A 20,271-nucleotide genomic window follows, 5' to 3' on the forward strand; every position below is an offset into this window, starting at 1 on the left:
AGAAAAGAAAGCTGAATCTCAGTCCAGTAATGGGGAAAATCTAGAACATCACAGAACTCACTGCCAAGAATTGATGGCAAGAATTATCTCTGAAAGTGGGGTAGGATGTGGGCTGACAATAGAATATTGTTTAAAAATCTGTTTAAGTAGCAATTTGATCCTAAATTCCCTCTGAGAAACTGCCCCAGCCCTTCTCTGAGTAGAGTTATTCTTTGGATATATGAACTGGTGGTCCCTCGACTTGGGACACCATGCACAAGCAGTGGAGTTAAGGGTACATTTATGTGTTTCACTGAAGACTCCCTGCTTTCTCCCTCCAACCCGGCTCCCACAATGAACCCCTGTCATGAACCACAAAGTCATACTCAGCTTTTTAATACCCCACTCTTAAATGTAAGCAAATAACCAAGAACCAGGCATTTGAGGAAAGCATCTAATATGAAAGACAGAGTTTTTAACAAACACAGAAAGATAAATGGAGATATGACATCATAAAAGAATAATAGAATGTTCTAAAAGAAAAAAGGAATGCTCAAAAATAAAAGAGAGCTGTAACAAATTAAAAATCTTCACCACCAAATGTAAAACCGATAGCTAGTGGGAAGCAGCTGCATAGCACAGGGAGATCAGCTGGGTGCTTAGTGACCACCTAGAGGGGTGGCATAGGGAGGGTGGGAGGGAGGGATACGCAAGAGGGAAGAGATGTGGGTACATATGTATATCTATAGCTGATTCACTTGGTTATAAAGCAGAAACTAACAAACCCATTGTAAAGCAATTATACTCCAATAAAGATGTTAAAAAAAAAAATCTAAGAGTAGAAATGAAAACCAACACAGAGAAAAGGAATGGGGGAATGGAAAGGATAAAATAATTCAAGAGATGATTCAGAAAATTTTGAAAGTGATGGACATGAGTTTTCCATTGAATCTATTGAATACCTATTATAATGGATGAAATTAAATCGATACTAAGGCAGGATCATTATGAAATTTCAGAACACCAAAGACAAGGAAAAGATGCTTGGTTTCCAAAGAGAAAACAACAGATTTCCCATAAAAGATCGAGAATTAGACTGGTATTAGGCTTCTGAACGACAATTTTGGAAACTAAAAGATGATGGAGAAAGGTTTTTAAAATTCTAAGGGAAAACGATTTCCAGTGTAGAATTCTGTATCCCACCAAACTATCAATTACACATGAGGTTAGATTAAAACATTTTCAGATATATGAGACCTCCAAAGTTTTACCTCACATACATCCTCTCTCAGGAGACTACGGAAGGAAGCTCTGTCAAAATGAGAACATAAACCAAGAGAGACACAGACTCTAAGAACAAGGCAGTCAACAAAATAGAGAGTGAAGAGAGTTCCAGGATCAGGGGAAAGAGAAATCACAAGACAACAGCTGTGCAACAGCCCAGAGAAGAACTAATCCAGATTTGAGTTGGTCAGAGTCTCCTGGGGAAACCACTTCGAGAAGGTGAAATGGGTAAAATGCCTGATGTGTTTGAATGTATTGAGACTTATGCAACCCAGGGAGAGTTTGGGGTTGAATAAAGTAATCAGTAGATAGAAAATTAAGCAAACCAGTTCATGATTAACTCCAGAGAAACATAATAGTGTACAGGAAAGGAAGATTACTCATTGGATACAACAGGACCTAGCAGTGCATAGCATTTTCACTGTCATGAAACCAGAAGCACAGAATATTGATCCAACCAAATTGTGACAGAACTACAGCATTGGCAGCATGGGGGGCAGGAAATGTGCATGTGTGTGGTAGGGGTGGGAGTTCTTAAAAGAAAGCACAAACCTCATCTTCTATAGTGGAAGTTCATTAGATAAAGCCTAAAACTGAAAAGTCAAGAAGAAGTTACATAAAATTGGTACAGCCACTATGGAGAACAGTATGGAGGTTCCTTAAAAAACTACAAATAGCACTACCATACGACCCAGCAATCCCACTACTGGGCATATGCCCTGAGAAAACCATAATTCAAAAAGAGTCATGTACCACAATGTTCACTGCAGCTCTATTTATAATAGCCAGGACATGGAAGCAACCTAAGTGTCCATCGACAGATGAATGGATAAAGAAGATGTGGCACATATATACAATGGGATATTAGCCATAAAAAGAAACGAAACTGAGTTATTTGTAGTGAGGTGGATGGACCTAGAGTCTTGTCATACAGAGTGAAGTAAGTCAGAAAGAGAAAAACAAATACCATATGCTAACACATATGTATGGAATCTAAAAAAAAAAAAAGATGGTTCTGAAGAACCTAGGGGCAGGACAGGAATAAAGACGCAGATGTAGAGAATGAACTTGAGGACACAGGGAGGGGGAAGGGTAAGCTGGGACGAAGTAAGAGAGTGGCATGGACTTATATATACACTACCAAATGTAAAATAGATAGTGGGAAGCGGCTGCGTTGCACAGGGAGATCAACTCAGTGCTTTGTGACCACCTAGAGGGGTGGGATAGGGAGGGTGGGAGGGAGACGCAAGAGGGAGGAGATATGGGGATATATGTATACATATAGCTGATTCACTTTGTTATAAAGCAGAAACTAACACACCATTGTAAAGCAATTATACTCCAATAAACATGTTTAATTTTTTTTTTAAAAAAGTTACATAAACATGTTATTTAGCGATATGGAGGGAAATATCAAGAGTCAGCTAAGGGAGTTGAAAGTGGTTGCCCTTGGGGTATGAGAAATGGAGTGAGGGGACTGCTGGTTTTTCTATGAAGCTTTCTAGGATTGTCTTTTTCAATAATATGCAGGTATAACTCTTCACCATGAATTTTTTTAAAGACAGAATTGGAATTCACTGTGAACATTTCCACTGATGGTTGCAGTTCAGGCTGCTGTTACCATACCATTTACCAATCCAAGCCTGATGTCAGCATGGTCATTCCAAGAAGACAGGGAATTAGTTCTAGAATTTAGAGCTGAAGGACACTGTTTTATAAACGCGAACCTTTCTCCAAAGAAGGCAAATAACTTGCCCCAGGTCCCCCAGGTCAGAGCAGAATCAAAACTGGAAACCAGAGCCCCTCACAGTTGGCCCAGTATTCTTTCCTTGACACTCTCAAGACTCCACTTTTCTCCTTTTTGTGTGTGAGAGGGTGCTTGCTTGGTGGCAGGGACCCGTGGTGATAGTGGAGGAGGTCACCTCTGACTCCAGTCCCAGCTCTGCTCCTGACCTGCACATCTTTAACCTCACTCAACGCGTTGTTGTGTTTTCATCTGTGAAATGGGGATAATAATGCCTGCATTGCCCACTTGGTAGCGTTGTGGGGATCAAAGGAGAGCATAGAGGTAATAAAAGCACTTTATGAAATTATAAAGCCTTTTCAGGTACTGGGGGTGCTGTTATTCTCATTGCCACTGCACCTCCCTGGGAGAGGCGGCAGTGCAGGCCATCTGAAAGTTCCCGTTAGGGGTATTGATGAGCGTGTTGTATAGAACTAGAAGGATGGCATTCCAAAAGGCGTGGCAAGGGACGTTTGAACCCTTCCGTTCTGCTCTGGCCCAGAATTAGTCTGGTGCTACGGCTCTGCGTGGTGGGTGGATACACCTTCCTGCAGAGGTAAGCTTGTAATCAGAGTGTGTGTGCATTGAATGCTTTTTGGTCCAGCCATCCACTAGAATATGGACTTTCCTCTTCCCCTGAAGGTTTTGTTTTTGTGTTTTAAACCCCTTGCCTTTTTTTCCCTCTTGGGTTCCTACCAAGAAATCAGAAGCAGAGGAGTTAAACTCCTCTGACAGTTCTGACTTTCCTACTGAAGGGAAAAATTTCAAAGCAGCATTAGAGATGCTGCTGTGGCCTTGACTGGAGCATTCTAGAAGGTATCAAAGACAATTCCCAAGCACGGAATCCTGCCCCGCCCACCTTGACACTCCTGGGGGAGGGGCAAGTACGGAGGGAAAGGACTCGGGGCTTCAAAGGAAAGGGTTCCTGGACGCCTAAAATGTGCACCTTTGCCACTCGTGTTGACACTCTGGTATTGAACAGTAGGTAGAGGAAACGATGCTGTATTAGACAATCACACTTGTATTTGGCAGAAACGGAAACTGACACCAAAGTAATGTGACTGTCTCAAGTCCCTCATCTGGCCAGAGGCAAAACCAGGACTGAAATCCAGGCTTCTTTCACGTCCTCCTTAATGGTGCAGCCAGCAGTTCGCCAGAGAGGGGCACACTGGGCTCTGGAATGTTCACTAATGGACAGGGAAGGCAGACTTGCCATAAAATCTTAATTTAATAATACAATATAAATCAGCTAACTCAGATTGAGGGCTGCGTGCTTTGTGTTCTGTATAAATACTCAGTATCTTACAGACACCATGAGTTGGCTCCTGTTGTTATTCCGACCTACAAATAGGAAAACGGGATGAGAGAGGATAAATAAGTTTCCCAAGGTTGCATCCCCAGTCAGCAGTACTGCTGGGCTCAAACCCAATGCTTTCTGACCCTTACGCTTCTCTCCAGCTGCGTTGTCTGTGTTTTCTAATTGTTTGTGGCAATAGCGTGCTCTCTCTCTCTCTCTCTCTCCCTCTCCCTCTCCCTCTCCCTCTCCCTCCCTCTCTCTCTCTTCCCCCCCCCCACTCTCTCCCTCTCTCCCTTCCCCCACTTTTTCTGTAACTCTGTCTGAGTTCCCCAGCCCTGTTGCATTGTTGTTCATGGTTTAAATGACACAGTTTTATTTGGGCAGTTGTCAGAGTGATTGGTCTGGTGAAGTCACCCTCTGGCAGGTGTTCCTTGCCTGTCAGTGGAGAGTGGCGTCATGGTGAGAAGGGATGGCCACATAAGGGGGGTAGGAGGGAGCAGAGAGGAGCCTGGGATGACTTGAGCTGCCTACTGGGGAAGTGACTGGTGGAAGCAGTGATTCATCACCCTGGATGTACTCAGGACTGGATCCATGGGATTCTCACAATTTTCACGCCCGCAACAAAACTGGCACATTTAAAAACTATGGCTGGGAAGTCATTTTCTCTTGATTTACTTGGGCCATGAGGAAATTATTTTTTAAACTACACATATAAGGAGGCTATTAAAAAAGAACAATGAATAAATTTGGATTTTAGGTTTCTTCTGTCGAAAGGGAGAGACGATTTTAATGTAAAAGCTGTGATCACAGGCTTATTAAGAGGAATAAACTGAGCCAGGATCCCTGAATTTACAATTCAAATACATAAACCCTGGCCAAAATACGAGGAGACTAGTTTTTGTGTGTGGCTCTTGCAGTCAGTCGTTTAATCTCATGCATATGTAATTTTATCATCACACCTCTTTCACTTGTGGAAATTCAAAAATATTTGTAATCCCCCTTAACTACAGGTGGTCGTAATCACCAGTGCAGCTTAAGTGATCAAACCTACTAAACCACATTTTAAAGGACCCTGATACATGAACTCGCTACCTTCAACACTATGGAAATAGCACTTGTTTGGAAGTCAGATGGCCCTGGGATCAGATTGAGATTCTGCCATTCCCTGTGTGATCTTGGGCAAGTCGCGTCTCTGTGTCTCAGTTTCCTCCTCTGTCAAATGGAAAGGATTAACTTGGGCCTCGCTAGGCTATTCGGAGCATTAAATGAGATTGTTTTATTCAAAAATTATGATGTAATGCACCTAACATGGAGCAAACCCATCCTGAATGTTTGTTAGTATTAATGCCAGCTCTTGCTAGTGTTTTGTCTATTCCTGAGATATGTGGAAAAAAGAGATAGTGAAACATGGAGAGTAGGGGAAAAAAAGAGAGAGAAAAAAAGTGTAGATAGAAAAGGAGAAGACCAAATACAGATTTCCCCACCCAGATATATTAAAACCAACTCTCCATATCACAGGTCAGAAATGTATAGTCATCCCCACCCCATCTATTTTGGGGTAGCTGGAGAAAATAATTCTAGTGTAGGGGTTATAGGTAGTAATAAATAATTGGTTGTAGTAATAAACAACTACTTCCTCTTGAATTAGAGCCATGGAAGGTCAGTGAAGGAAGACCTTGGACGTCTTTTATTTTCCTGCTATAGGGATGCTGAAGCCCCGAAAGATGACGTGAGCTGATCAACATGACGTACGAGTAGCAGCAAAACTAGGACCCTCAAATCCCAACATCTACTCTGGCATCCTTTCCAGTCTGAGGTGCCGCCTTATGGGCTCCACATCCCTCCATCTCACTCCTTTCCAGTTCCTTGTCTTTTCTTAGAGCAAAAATTTAAAAGCTGACACACATGTCGTCTGCTCTTCGGGGTGGAATTCTTGAACGTTTCAGAATAGGTACCTTCCTTGGACGAAGAACGTGAGGAGGCCAAACAAGTCAACTAGAGAGGACCGTTAGGGCCCAGCTTTCTTTCAGCTGGCTTCTTACTCCCCATCTGAGAATAAAGAGGTACCGAGCTTCCTCTCTCCCCTGAGCAGAGCACAGTTGGTCCTGAGGGGCTGCTGCTCAGGTGCAGATGAGAGGGGAGATTTCAGCCAACCGGAGTTCTAATTTGAGGCATAAATTAATGCACACCTGAACAGGTGACATTATCCAAATGATAAATTGCTACAGGCACAGGCCATTGTGTTCATAAGGGTGATTTATGGCCCAGGTTTGGAAATAAACAGAGAGGGAAGTATTTAAATGTAGCCCATTTAAAAACCAAGCTGTGAGGTTGAGGGCTGTCGTTTAAAAATTGAGGTGTCTTTCCTCTGTCAGAGTTGTCCGTATTAATCAAAATCGAGTGCAGTGGCTTTGTACATTTTTTTAAACAGCAAAAAAAAAAAAAAAAAAGCATTTATGTTTTAAATGGAGCATGTAAGGCTCTTTGTTCTTGTTTTATTTTATTTTTTTCTAGAACATAGAACCCAGAATGAAACCTCCAGGAATCAGTGCACGTTTTCTTTACTTAGGCCTTCTCTCATCGCCTTGTCTTCTGAGGCTGAGCAGAAAATGAAAACCTTAATTGATTTCCTGCCTTATTGAATCTGGGCAAAGATTTTCATCTCTGTAGACACAGAAATATCTGAAAAAGACAAAGATGGTTTGTCAACTACAAGTGACTATCATTTCGAAAGTTAAGAGGAGTGGAAGAGGGAGGCTGCCAGGCTTACCGCTCCCCGCCCAGCACACACCCACCCCCCCACACACACACGCACGCATGCATACACGCACACATACACACACACAGAGTATGCCTAGACAGGCATGGTTTTTCCTTCTGAACATGGAAGCCAGACACTTGAGCTATTTGTCTCTAGCTCAGCCCCTAAAGGGGCAAAAGAGAGATGAGCCTTATGAAACATTTAGGATTCCCACTGGGCAGCGTCACAAAGAACAAATGAAATTAGCCCCTTTCCAGGGCCAAGAGTCCTCGGTAAAGCTAGAAATAATGATCGATTTTTTTAATCCCTACCATCTATTTTTTCTTCCCACCTCTGCCCCCCCCACATGGTCCTCACAACAACCTTTGAGTTGGGAACTCTTATTCATATTTTTAGGTGGGGAAACTGTGGCCAGAGGGATACGAGTTGGCCGATGATCAGGAGGCCTGTCCTTGGGAGGTGCTGGTGTAGATTCAGGTCGGCCTGACTCCAGCCCTTGCATTCTGTCAAATCCTCTCTACTTACAGCGGTGCCTTTTCTTATCCATCTCCCCGACCCCACCCCACTACTACCAGCCGTCATAAGAGAGCTCTGGGGTCTGTCATAAGATCATCCGTTGCCCAAGAATTACACCTGGAGCCAGCCAAGGCACCTCTCTCAGCCTTCCTTTTCCACATCCGTAACATCAGTGATTCATCCCCTACCTAGTGAACATAGTTGCTGTGTCTAATAAAAGGGGAGAAATGTACGTGAAAACAGCTTTTCACACTGTGATACACCACCACCATCATGATCATTTTCTTCTGTTAAGACAGTTAAGGAATTAACCCACACCAGCAGTCTTGTATTTTATGAGGAAACGCCTAGAAACCAGAAAGCCCACGAACAACGATGCAACTCATCTGAGATAGTGAGTCTGGTTTGCAAGGGTCTGCTCACAAATTCCACACTGTGGCGAGTGCCTCTCCCGGGCTTTGGGCAGCTGCATCGGGGCATTTGAGGCCAGAGAGCTTCACGTCTTTATAACATTATGCATTAAAGTCATCTGTAAAATGAAGAGACATTCCAAATAGCCCTTATGTTTTTCATTTTTTCATTTTGGCACAGGGACACAGAGCAATTTTCCAGAATGTTTTAAATAGGAAAAAACGGTCATTCTCAAGACAGCCGTTCTGTATTCCTGAGCCTCTGGGTCATATCCACATTCTGAAATATCTGAGCCACTAAAGTCTGTGTTCCTTTAAATGGGCTGTTTCTTTTATTAAAACAAATGAAGGCAGCATTCATTCCTTATATAATATTCTTACCTCTGAGCCCTGTGGGCAGGGAGGGTTTGGAATCCTGGAATAAAGCTGTTGGAACACATTGGGAGGAGGAAGAGGCCACTATTGAGAAGAATGCTTCTGTAGTTCGTAATTGCTGCTTGCCACCCAAGTCCTCCAGGTGTTCATGAATTTTATCTGGCTGCTATGGGATTAAATGTTTTCACAGGGTCTGGGCAGACAAGGGCTGTTCCTAGGGTTGGCAGTAATGTGCCACGCTTTTGTGTGCTCTGTCCTTGATAGTAATGCTTTACATTTTATATATTATATGCACAGTTATTTTTGTTTGTTTTTTTGTTTTGTTTTGTTTTGTTTGCGGTATGCGGGCCTCTCACTGTTGTGGCCTCTCCCGTTGCGGAGCACAGGCTCCGGACGCGCAGGTTCAGCAGCCATGGCTCATGGGCCCAGCTGCTCCGCGGCATGTGGGATCTTCCCGGACCGGGGCACGAACCCGCGTCCCCTGCATCGGCAGGTGGACTCTCAACCACTGCGCCACCAGGGAAGCCCATGTGCACAGTTTTAAAGCCCCTTCACGTCTAGTTTTTCAGTGGTTTACTTCAGTAAGCATGCAGTGATCAACTACTGTGTGCCAGGCACCGTGGAAAGTACTGGCAGTGTGGCCCCCTGCCCTTGAGGAGGTCACAGAGTGACAGAAGTTGTGGGGACCAAATCTATAAGCAACTATATGCAGCCCGGCATAGTTAATGCTGGAATCGAGACAGGAGTGTTGTGAAGCAGCCATACACCAAAGAGCAAGCCCTCTTCCTCTGAAGCAGCAGAAGGAGCGGAGGCATGAGAACTGGGTTCTGGAGGGTGAATAGGAGCTCATCAGGGAATAACCCTGTAAGTTAGGCAGAGGAAGTATTGTTTACTAGTTGATAGCAAGGAAACCTGCACTCAGAGAAAGTCACTTGCTCCCTGAGATCACAAAGAGGAGGTACATGACGGCTCTCTCTGAGCCGGGCATCCTTCCTCTCACAGCCCTGTCCCAGCACTTAAAACGATTCTCTTTTTAACATCAAAAGAAATGAGAAACGATGTGAAATCTTCACCTCTTCCTTGTGGGTTTATAAGGTTGATACTTTCCGCCAGAGCTGAGTCAGAGACACTGTTACCAAAGAGAAATTTTGTTTTAAGTTAGTCTTCCTGGCACTTCTTTCTCTGCTTCATAACTAAATCCTAAGGTTTGTCATCCTGTTGTTGAGAACTTACAGAGGGTATGCTGTGAGTAGGGCCAAGAGAGGTGCTAGAAATGGCTGAATTAAATGGGACAACATGTCATTCTTCCTTTTTTTATTTAACAGATATTTATGGAAGACCTACTGTCAATAGGTTGCTGATAAATGTTTAATAATTGGCTCTCCAGAAAGAAAAAAAAAAGTACTGATTTTCAATGTCTGTCAATTTCTATGGTGTAAGCACTCCCATTATAATCAGTTTCAGGCAGCCAGTGTAAATATCCCTGCATGCAAGGTTGACAGGACTTAGGCAGAACTGGTACAGGCCCTGGGCTAGGTGTTCGAGATAGACTAGTGCACAAAACAGACATGATTCCTATCCCCATAAGAAATCACAACCCCCATCACTGGGGAGATGAGATATGGACAGTATTTTCCACTTGATCCTAGCAATATTTCTGTTATTGTTTTAAAGAGAAAGCCAGAGATAGAGACAAAAAAAGACTGAGATATTCCTTATACACGTCTTGATAAATTCTAAAGTGCTTCAGCCATCTGTCTCTTCCTGTGCCCCTCCATCCTTATCTGCCTCTCTGCGATGGCAGTCTCCAGCACATGGGTGTTTAACAGAACATCAGAAGGCAGAGGAAAATGAGAAAAGAACAAAGAAAAGTGTGTTACTTCTCGGTGCATTTTAACATGAAAGCATCATGATAAACTTAGTATTTTGGTAGTGGGATCTTCTTAGCGTAAGACCTTGTTTCCCCTAGTGACTCAGCACCCCTCTCCACAATATTTTTGGACCACTGTGGATTAGAAATAAAGTAACTGTGAATCAGTCAGAAGGGGAGCTGTAATGTTTTGAACGGATACCCATCTTGTTGTCACTCTGACAAGGCACACAGGTACCTTCGGCATCCAGGGCTTGGGCCTTATCACTGCCCCAGCCTCCTTATGATAATGTATCAGCCATCCAGGAGAAACTGGTTACAGGTGTGACTGAGAAGACTCACCTTTGCTGAAATGTCACCAGTGGAGATGTATTCCTTTGGTTGACGGCAGTGCCCCTTACTTACTGATACCCACGAAACCTCTGCTTTGCTAGCATCAACCACTGACACCTTAGGATAAACTAGTTTAATCAGATAATTTCTAGAAAAATAATTAGCTGAAAGTAGGTTTTAAAGAGAGAGGGAGAGAGTCTGAGCAGGGCTCCAGAGATAGATATAAAGGGGTGAAGGCCTGAGGTACCAGGGTCCTGGGGGAGGAAGGGGGTAAAGAGCTTGTTGGAGGGAAGGTCCCTGCCCTCTCCCTGACAACATGCAGACTACATGTTAGCCTCCTCCCTGATGACTCAGGATTCTCACCTCGAACATGAATAACCAGACCACACCACGATACCCTGATGTCCTCTGGTCTTCAAAAAAAAAAAAAAAAGTCTTTATTGAGCAATAACCAGATGACTTTGTTAACTCATTATACAAATTATCTCATTTTCACAATAACCATGATAGGTCGATATGCCTGTCCCCACTCTAAAATGGGGATATATTGTTCGTTAAGAGAAGGAAACTGGCCGTCAGAGAGGGCAAGTAACTTACCCAAGATTCTGCAGCAAATAAGTGGCAAAGTCTGGCCTTCAAACTTGCGCCTGTGTGATTCGTAAGCCTGCGCTCTGCCGTGCAGCCTGCTAGGGTGGGTAAGATTTGCTGGCTCCGGGCTGTTCGATTTCTGATTACTTCTGCTTGCTCTAAGTCCTTCTAGATCTTCCTCTTTTGGTGGTCAGGAATCACATACTGCTGCAGTCAGGGCGTCTGGCCTGTGGGGCTTCTTCTCCCCCTGCTCAGGAGCCAGAGTTTGGTTTTAGGAACTAGATAACCAAGCTCGTTGTTTCTCTCTATAAAATAAGAGTCTGTGCCTTCTGAGTAGTATCCTAAGGACTTCTCCAGATTTAAGTACTTGATCTTTGAGACATACCTTGAGTAGGCTTTTTTTTTTTTTTAACTTGTTTTCTGTTTCCTTGTTATTTTCTAAATAAATGAAATTATGAAGTATTACATCTTATTGGTAAAATATTCCATATATATTTAGATGTATCTTTTGGAGGTATGCTATAGGTGAAGTGTGTGTGTGTGTGTGTGTGTGTGTGTGTGTGTGTGTGTGTGTGTCTGTGTGTACAGGAGGAAGAGAAGGAAGAAACAGAACTCGGGAGCTTAACAACTTGTTTGGGGCTCATGCATCAAATAAAGGTTGTTGTTTTCCAGATGCAATCATTGGTTTAGTGACTGTTGCCAGTTAAAAACTTCTGTAATCTGTGTCTCCTTCATGCCAGAATTCAAGCCCCGTTGATCAAAGTAGTCATCCTCCTCGTTGAGCCAGGACTGGTCTGTGACACAGTTCTAGAACAGTGATGACTGTATTAATATTTTTGATACCTGGCTGACTTCAAAGGCTTCAGTATACAGCACCCAAGTGTCAACCTAGCTCCTGGAAAAAGACTGGAACTTTTAGTAGAACTGATTTCCGTGGGTGAGTCCCTTCACCCGTCTGGGTGCCTCTACGGTCTCACGTAGAGAAGGCGGACGTGGCTAGACCTGGCGATGGCTTAATGGGCCCATCCACATGTACAGCCAGATGACTGCCTCTGCCCCTCAACCACGTACTGGTCTTGGCGGAAGCCAAAGCGTGCTGCTATTTTATAAGTGACACCCATGTCCTTGCCTCTGCCAGTAAGGAGTTAACATCTCGTACGCAGAGTGCAAGGAGTCTTACGTAACTCATTGAGTCTCATCTCATGGGTGTTTTTCTGTAAACTCTGCCAGAACTAATTTCACGGTTTTAAAACAACTCATGGTACTGAAAGAATGTGTAATGAGCTGCCAGGAGATATGATCGTTTCCTGTTTGTAAGGAAAAGACCTGTAGCTCCTTGGGACTTATTAGAAAGAATTTCTCAATTAAGTCAACAACACAGGCCCTTGGAAGAGCACACATGGTGCAGCAGAGCTGGTTTTTGAAGGTTCTCCCTCTACTGGGGCTCTAGAACCTTCCCTTCCTCCTACCTCATCCCCACCTTTGTCTAGCTTGCTTGCTTTCTTTCTTCTTCTTAATTTATTTTGGTACATTACATACAAGATTTACCATGTCAGCCATTCCATTTTTTTAAAATTCCTGCTAGGATTTCAATTAACATTTCATTGGTTTTTATAATTTTTCCTCATATCTTAAGAGTTATTTATGTATTAGGGATATAGACTTTTATTATAGCATATATTACTAATTAATTCTTTTTTTTAACTTTTTATTTTACATTGGAGTATAGCTGATTAACAATGTTGTGATAGTGTCAGGTGCACAGCAAAGTGACTCAGCCATGAATATACATGTAGCCATTCTCCCCCAGACTCCCCTTCCATCCAGGCCATGTTAGCCATTTTAAACTGCACAATTCAGTGGCATGTAGCACAGTCACAAATTGTGCAGCCATCACCGCTCTCTCGTCCATAATGTTTTCATCACCCCAGAAGGAACCCCCTTCCCATTAAAAAGTCATTCCCAGTTCCCAGCCCTTGGCAGCTCCTAGTCTGTTTTCAATGTCTATATATTTACCTGTTTGGGGTCTTCATGGAAATAGAATCATCTGTTATGTGGCCTTTTGTGTCTGGCCTCTTTCACTTAGCATAATATTTTCAAGGTCCATCCATGTGGTAGCTTGTATTGGTCCTTCATTCCTTTTTTTGTGGCTGAATAATATTCTATTGTGTGGATATACCAAACTTAGTTTATTCATTCATTAGTTGATAGACAGTTAAGGTCGTTTCCACCTTTTGCCAAGTGCGAATTGGGCTGCTACGAAGATTTATAGACAGCTGTTTGTTTGAACACCTGCTTTCAGTTCTTCGGGATATATACCTAGGCTTAGACCCGCTGGGTTATATGATAATTCTATTTTTAACCTTTTGAAGAACTGCCGAACTGTTTTCCAAAGTGGCTGCACCATTTTACATTCCCACCAGCAATGCCTGAGGGTTTCCATTTTTGCCAACACTCTTTATTTTCTCTTTTTTCTGTTTAATTGCCATCCTAGTGGGTATGAAATGGTATCTGGCTTTCTTTTGGAGGGATTTATTTCTCAAAACAGTTTAATTTTTTCCAGTGGTGGAAAGCTTGTCCAGGCCAAATCACTGCCATAGCCCAGCCCACTGAGTCCATATCATGTCTCTAAGTTTAGAATCCAGCTCCTGCATTTAGGAAAGTCTGTAGGGTCACCTCTAGGATTGCAGTGCGCATCAGAACTGCCAAGAGCTGCCTAGCTTCACGTCCTTGTGCCATCTCGTGGAGTCCCTTCAAGCTTAAATAGTCTGTGCACCCCACCAGAGCTAGGCTATCACGCTCTCCGTGATACAGAGAGCAGGGCAGCCATGTTCCAGCACACAGAATGAGATGGCAACAGAACCACAGCCAGACCCTGGCTCACTCCTCCTCCAGGCTTCTTTCCACTCTGTCGTGAACCGCAGATTCATTTCACACTTCCTGTTTGGAGGATGCAGAGGTTAGAAAAATATTGCAGTGATGCTGACAATATTTACATAGGTTTTAAACATTTTGATACTCACAGTAATCCTGGGATGTAGGCCAGACATCAGGTAGTACTATTCCCATTTTAAAGCTGAAGAAACCAAGGCACAGGGCCATTTAGGTAATTGCCCAGAGCTATTTCCACTGTAATAAGTTGCTGTAAATAATGTTCCATGGTGGTCCAGCCTACAGGGTACCTTTACCTTGAGTGGGGCTGGAGGAAAAGGAAGGATGGGGGTCTAGGTTAGAGGAATTGGCATACTTAGGGGGTGTCATAAAGAAGGTCTCCTCTGAGAGTGTGAGGTTGGCAAGTAAACTTGTTGTTTCTGGTTGGCTCATCGTGGAGGGAGGGAAAGGAGGAAACTGTTTAAAGTTGTAAACTTAAGAGTTCAGTGGCTGCTACTCATCATTACACCATAGGATTAGATGCCCATGCACCCCCATGGTGTCATGCTGTGCCCCGCAGAAATGAGGTCAAGTACTGAGCCGCCTTCCCTCCAGGAGCTTCCAGTCTAAACCATTATCAAGCTTTTAACCCCCAGAAAATAGTCTCCTGAGGTCTGGCCACCTTTTCTGAGACATGTCATAGGAAGAACAATGTGGAAGCAAATTATGTATCACAAGCAGCGCATCTAGGGACTGAGGTTTTATTGCTGCCACTACTGTTGTTTTGTGGTGCGTATAGCAGTAAAGTGACAATTGCTACCAGCCTGCACAGGATGAATAGCCCACGTTGAGCGCTGGCTTGGAGGCACCATGTTGAATTCTCTCTATACCTGTCCCCACTACTAGCCTCATCATCCAGGTTAGTTCTCTAGAGATAAGGATTCTTTGTCCTGATTCCTGAGCTGGAAGACACCAAGGGGGTGGGGATTGTGGATAACTGCTGTCACCCAAGAATACCCATGCCAAAATGGTCATAGCTTATAAATTCTGATGCTCTAGCACTGTTTTCTTGAGGGTTTTATGTGGTTGGCAAGTGATAGAAGGTGGTATCACATTTTAGAAACTAAGGTCCAGGATTTGGTTTTAGACAAATGCATCCGAGATCAGTCCCACCACCTCGCATTTCCCACCTGTGCTTGGTTGAAGATCTGGAAGTGGAAAGGCAGAACTCCAGGCCTAATCTGCATTGAGCAGTGAATTCAAGGGTACGGGCAGATGGGCCAAAACACCCGTCTAAACAGAAAACAGGAAAGGAAGTCCGTTGTTTTTTGCTCAAGGTCTAATGCATTGACGACTCTGCACTGTCAGAAGTGAAACACTGTTATTCGACAACCAGTGGCCCATGGCTTAGAAGGTTCTGGTTGTCATTTTGAAAATATATTGGATTTTACTGTTAGAAGCCCACAGGCAGCTCACAACAACGACAGTGACTCAGTTGCCTCTGACGTCACTGGAGATTTGGATATCGGAAAGCAGGCTTTGGCTCACTGGTTATGTACCCAGAATTTTCCCCTAAGGCTTTCTCATTGTCTTTCCCCCAAAGGACAGCATAAAAGCAGGTATAATGGTCTTGTGGGGGCAACGTTCAAATCTGTCGAAGAGCCATTCAAAAACACAAATGATGTGTATACCTCATTATAGGCTACAGGTTGGGAAGTTGGAACAAATTTAAAAAGGAAAATTTAACCTGGGATGCGTGTGTAGGAGGGAAAAAGGGCTTATCAAGAATGCTGCGAAATAAGCAGAAAATTATTCAGCATTTCTCTGCTCTGTTCATTAAAGCAATGGTGTTAGGCTTCAAAATTTTCTGTTTTAGTCAGACCTTTATTTCATTTATGCCAGTATTTATAAATAATTATATTAACGTGACATTTTAAGTAGACCTGTTTCCAAACAGTGTGTTATTCTCAGTGACTGTTTTCTGAGGGAGAAAAGAAACTACTGAACACACTGTGCTCAGCAGAATTACAAAGCTACTGTGGATAAAGGGATGGAATTATTCTACCTTTCCTCTGCCACCTCAGAGGGGCAGCTGGGACCCGGGTCCTCAAAGAGCCCGTTCTAGAGTACACTCAGTCGAGAACCTTCCAGGGCTTGCTGAATCCAGCAGAGTGTCAGAGGCAGTGAGGCAGGAGGGAATGGCCCTCTCGCTCAAATGTCACAGAGCATTGTAACTATGGAAGGTCACCGCAGAGGCAACCCCCCAGAATGTGGTGGCCAGTAAGCCTTGGAGTCTAGCCTGGCTTCAGACCATCTCTGTGGCAAATCACCAGGAAGCTCTCTGAATTTCCACAGATTCTCCCCCCAGTGAAACATGGACACACTGAATATTTAATTAACTGTTCCTAGTCCTTGGGGCCTTACTACTCTCTGCTTCACACACAGGCTGGACTTGTGCAGTGAACTTTCGCGCTTGGCTAAGCACATGCCGACGTGGTTTAATGTAGTTCCTCAGTGTTCAAGATGACTAAGAAACTGGCATCCAGCATCGATATATCACAAATGAGAAAGGGAATCTGACAACTGGGATCATCAAACTATCTTACCTTTATCTGTTCCAGGCTTTACAGTTTGCAAAGCATAGGTACTGTGACTTACCTCGTTTGATTACTTGAACAACGGGAGCATGTTTTGGGTTATTTTTGAACTGCGAGGCACAGAAGGGTTTGGTGTGTCTAAGGAGCTTCTGAGGTTCATTAGTTCTTGGGTAAATTTTATGAGTTCATCTGATTATAAAGAATAAGACTCAGTTGGGACTTCCCTAGTGGTCCAGTGGTTAAGACTTTGCCTTCCAGTGCAGGGGCTATGGGTTCAATCCCTGGTCAGGGAGCTAAGATCCCACATGCCTCGTGGCCAAAAAACCAAAAACATGAAACAGAAACAGTATTGTAACAAAATTCAATAACGACTTAAAAAAAAAGAGTAAGACACAGTTACCTTAACTGTAATAATGGAAATATAAATAATAATAGTAAAACTTAAATGGAGAATATTATTAATATACTGCCCCAATTTAGTATAGAATCCATGTATGTTCAAGCCAAAAGGAACTTTTGAGATTATTTAGTCCATCTTTTTATTTTATAAACAGAGAAATAAATGCACAGATACATTCACTTTTTGCCTAAGATCACAGAGCTAGATAATAAAACCAAGTTTTCTTTACTCTTTTTTAGGGGGGAAGGGGTTTGTTGGGGGACAGGAAAAAACAGAATTTATAGGATTTATGGGTTCTGTTTAGAGGCCATGTGTCATTTAGCATAGGGTAAGCTATGATTATATGGGATAAATTTGCTTAACCCTGAAAAAATTAATAATTGGGTACATTAATTTTTTTTTTCAGTGATCCTCATTCCTTCTTGTAGATCTAGTTATCAACTGGTGTCATTTCCTGTCAAACAGAGGAACTGCTTTAACCTTTCTTTCAGTGTTGGTCTTCTGGTGGTGAATCTCTGAGTTTCAGGTTATCTTGAAATGACTTTATTTTGCCTTTATTCCTGAATATAGAATTCTGAATTTTTCTTTCTGTATTTTAAAGATGTCATTCCATCATCATTTGGACCTTGTTGTTTATTGAGAGAAGCTGGCTGTCATTCATATTGTTTCTTTTGAATATAATGTCTCTTTTTTTCTGGCTGCTTTCAAGATTTTTCACTTTATCTTTGGATTTCAAAAAATTAACTATGGTGTGACAAGGTATGGGGTTCTTTGTGTTTATCCTGCTTGGGATGTGTTGAGCTTTTTGAATCTATAAGTTGATATCTTTCACCACATTTGGGAAGTTTTCAGCCATTCTTTCCAATATATTTTCTACCCATTCTCTCTCTCCTGTCCTTCCAGGGCTTCAATTTCATGTATGTTAGACTGTTTGTTGGTCTCTGAAACTCTGTTCACTTTTCTCCAATTTTTTCCTCTCTGTTCTTCAGATTGCATACTTTCTATTGATCCATGTTCAAGTCCACTGACTCTCTCCTGCCATCTCCAGTCTGCTGTTAAGCTCACACAGTAATTATTTTTTCATTGTAGTCATTTTTCTTTTCCACTGTAGGATTTCTGTCTTGATTCACTTTTGTAGTTTCTATTTGTCACTGAGGTTCCACATGTGTTCATGCATTAGGTACATATATTTTTTCAGTTCCTTGAACATACCCGCTCTAAGGTCCTTACCTGCTAAATGCATTATCTGAGTATTCTTGGGGTTGGTTTCTATTGACTCCTTTTCTTGAATATGGGTTAAAGTTTACTCTTTCTTTGCATGTCTAGTGGCCTTGATTAAATAATATGTAATACAAATGTTGCAGAGACTCTAGATTCTGTTATGTTCCTCTGAAGAGAGTTTTGTTTGTTTTTAAAGCAGCCAGTTAACTTGGCCAACTTCAGCTTTGTCTTCCCTGTGGTCAGCAACAGCTAAAGTGCCTTTTCTATTCTTTAATCTTCCAGCTGCTGCTTTTGTATTGAGCCCCCCACGTTCTCCTTCATGCGTGTATAGTTTAGAAGTCAGTGAAGAATTTGGGCAGATTTTACACACTGGTGTTGTGACTTGTCCTTCTGCAGTTCCCACCCTTCCAGAATTGGTCCCCTACCTTTCTAGTTCCTCTCAAAGCCTGATCTTATCTCTGACAGCTCAAGCTCTACAGATCCAAAAACTAACTAGGGTGTGTTTTCAGGCAAAAATCCTCAAATTCACAAATTTTACCAAGTGGAGGCCGTATCTTTCAGGGTGAAGGCTCTCTTCCAGTTTCTGTTTGCTTTTGGTTATACTCCATTGTCTTTAAATCATTTTTAAAAATTATTTTGTGTCGATGTTTTGTTGTCTGTGGGAGGGTTAGTAGACCATTACCAAAAGCCAATATTCCTTATACTTACATTTAGATTTTTCAAAGCACATTGGCTCAATATCACAGCTCTGTGATGCAGAACTCACTAAGTCCATACTACAAATGAGGAAACAGACTCAAGGAGGTTAAGTGCCTTGTCCAAGTTCGTACAGCTGAATAATGGCTGAGCCAGGACTGAGACCCAGTCCACTGTCCATGTTAGGCACATTTGAGTCTAAATGAGGCCGACTTTTCTTTAAAAGCTCCTATTGAATTCTCATCCCACTGAACAAATGCCAATCCTGACTTTTTGAAACCTTTTGGTCCAAAGGAAGGATCTGGGGCCTCTGTGGGTTAGATATCTCTGAGAAGAGAGACTGTGTCATGCTGGTGTTGGAAGCAAAATACCTGTGCAATCCTAGAACCAACTAATACCTACAAGCCCTGGCATGTATGATCGTGAAACTGAAGCCAGCCCAGAAGTTTCTTTGGGGGGAGCCATGTACAACCATGGCAGGAATGTTGTGTGTTGCACACCCAGGACTATCTATTGAAATTCTTAGTGTTGCAAAGCTGAAAACTCAAGCTGTGTTGGCCCCCGTGGTTTGGGAAGGTATTCTGCTCCTCTCCCTCATGGGAACTTGGTGCAAAGTGTCTGCAGGTTGAAACTCACAGGAAGACAAGGATTGGTCTAGAACTGGGATTTATGTAGGTATTTCCTAGTAAATCTACAGCCTTCTCTACTCTCCAGGTTCTAGATGCATGTTTTTCACACCCTCTGTCAGTCCTGGGTCTTCCTCAGGCCATGATGCCACATCGTGTTCAAGTCCAATTCCAGCTTCCTGAGGGAAGTCTAGTTCTCCGCCAGCCCTCCCAACCATCTTCCACCCGGTTCCCCCAACCCGCTCCCTTTCAACATCAACATCTGTATTTAGTCAAGGTTCTCAAAGCATGGTCTTAGAAAATCTGGAGCAGGATCGTGGGATTTTGGTATGGTATGTGACTGTAGTTAACAGTACTGTATTGCATACTTGAAAGTTGCTATGAGAGTAGGGCTTTAATGTCCTCACCGTGACGACAGCAACAAAATGGTAATTATGTGAGGTGAAGGATACAATAACTAACTTTATTTTAGTAAAAAGTAGCTAGGGGCTTCCCTGGTGGTGCAGTGGTTAAGAATTCACCTGCCAATGCAGGGGACACGGGTTCGAGCCCTCGTCCGGGAAGATCCCACACACCGCAGAGCAGCTAAGCCCATGCGCCACAACTACTGAGCCTGCGCTCTAGAGCCTGTGAGCCACAACTACTGAGCCCATGTGCCACAACT

This window comes from Delphinus delphis, chromosome 2 (genome assembly GCF_949987515.2).
Source record: "Delphinus delphis chromosome 2, mDelDel1.2, whole genome shotgun sequence".
Classification (NCBI taxonomy): Eukaryota; Metazoa; Chordata; class Mammalia; order Artiodactyla; family Delphinidae; genus Delphinus; species Delphinus delphis.